This window comes from Trachymyrmex cornetzi, unplaced genomic scaffold (genome assembly GCF_001594075.2).
Source record: "Trachymyrmex cornetzi isolate Tcor2-1 unplaced genomic scaffold, Tcor1.1 scaffold76, whole genome shotgun sequence".
Lineage (NCBI taxonomy): Eukaryota > Metazoa > Arthropoda > Insecta > Hymenoptera > Formicidae > Trachymyrmex > Trachymyrmex cornetzi.
The window spans coordinates 26,627-28,693 of NW_017300092.1; the positions used below are offsets into that span (position 1 = coordinate 26,627).

Sequence of the window (2,067 nt, forward strand, 5' to 3'; positions counted from 1 at the left end):
GACAATGCGTGCTTCGCGTGGTCGGTAGTTGCCGCTCTGTACCCGGCCAAAAAGTATACGGAGCGAGAGTCATCGTATCCACATTACACGACAGTGTTAAATTTCACAAACATCGAATTTCCAATAACGTTCAAAGACATTAACAAATTCGAACAATTGAACGCGATGTCGATCAACGTGTACGGCATCGAAAACAAACAGATCCTTCCTCTACGGCTCACCAGCGATAAGAAGGAGAAGCATATCAATCTCCTGTACCTGCAAGATCCACGCGACGACAATGTGAGCCATTTCGCATGGATCAAGAACTTGTCCCGTCTCGTGAGCTCGCAACTCTCGAAAAAGGAGCACAAGAAATTTTTCTGCGATCGGTAAGTACACACAAAAAATTATTTTCCATCTTACTAATAAAAATAATGGTAACAGTTATAATTTTTTGTTTTTTATTTACAGGTGCCTTCACTATTTTGGGTCGAGAGAAAGGTTGCAGTTGCACACAATAGACTGTGGGAAAATCAACAACTGCGCCATCCGCCTGCCGAGCGAGGACGACAGGTGGCTCGAATTCAGCAACCACTGCAACCAGGAACGAGTTCCGTTCGTCGTCTACGCCGACCTGGAGTGCATCCTGCGGAAAATGGAGCCCGACAAAGAAGATGCGTCATCGTACACATACCAACAGCATGAGGTATGTAGTGTGGGCTACTACGTGCGTTGCTCATACGACAACTCGTTGTCGAAATATCGTTTTCGTCGCGGTAACGATTGCGTCACATGGTTCACTGAGGAACTCAGAAGTTTAGCGCATCGCGTCAAAGATATTGTATCCGCCAACGTGCCCATGGAGGCATTATCGAAGCAGCAATGGGAGACATATCGTAGCGCGACGCGTTGTCATATTTGTTTGAAACCGTTCGCACCGGACGATACACGGGTCCGCGATCATTGCCATTTAACCGGTCGTTACAGGGGTCCCGCGCATTCGAATTGTAATCTTAATTATAAAAATTCGCTGTATATTCCGGTTGTATTTCATAATTTATCGGGGTACGACGCGCACTTTATAATTAAAGAAATAGCAACCGCGTACAACGGACAAGTAGATGTATTACCGATTACGAAGGAAAAATATATTTCTTTCACGAAACACGTCGATAGCACCAAAGACAAAAATGAAAATCATTTTCAGAAAAATTGTATAAAATTAAGATTCATTGATTCTTTCAAATTTCTAAGTGCAAGCCTCGATAAGTTGGCGTCGTATCCCGACGAAGACAAATTAAAAATTACAAGGTCAGAATTTTTTAATCTTAGCATGGAAGATTTCGATCTACTCACGCGTAAAGGTGTATTTCCATATGAATACATTGACTGTATCGAAAAGTTAGAAGAAACCGAGTTACCACCGCGCGAATCATTTTACAGTTCGTTAACGGGCGATACAGTATCCGAGGGCGATTACGCTCATGCCGTGAACGTATGGCAGCGATTCTCCATCCGAACGCTCGGCGAGTACAACGATCAGTATTTGAAAACCGATGTATTGTTATTAGCCGACATTTTCGAAAATTTCCGCGAAAGTTGTGTCGCGAGTTACGGTCTCGATCCCGCGCATTATTATACATTACCAGGTTTCACGTGGGACGCTATGCTAAAACATACACGCATAAGATTTGAATTGCTCACCGACATTGATATGGTCATGTTCATCGAGCGCGGTATACGCGGTGGCCTCAGTCAATGTTCCGGCAGATACGCGCAGGCTAATAACAAGTATATGCGTTCGTACGACTCATCGAAACCGTCGTCGTACTTGATGTACTATGACGTGAATAATTTGTATGGATGGGCGATGTGTCAACTATTGCCATACGCCGAATTTCGATGGGTCAAAGACGTTGCGAACTTTGACGTGAGCGCGATCGCTCCGGATTCACCCACCGGTTACATTCTCGAGGTTGACTTCGAATATCCGGAGCGTCTGCACGACGAGCACGTTGACCTACCTTTCTGTTCGGCGCGTGATAAACCGCCCGGCAAGCGCGAGGATAAACTTTTAGCGACTGT

The 2,067-nt window shown here is 44.9% G+C and overlaps 1 pseudogene; it reads left to right on the top strand.

The window, feature by feature from the left end:
• The window catches only part of LOC108768197 (uncharacterized), a 2,272-nt pseudogene extending 1,585 nt beyond the window's left edge, over window positions 1-687 (top strand).
• Window positions 688-2,067: the final 1,380 nt, after the last annotated feature.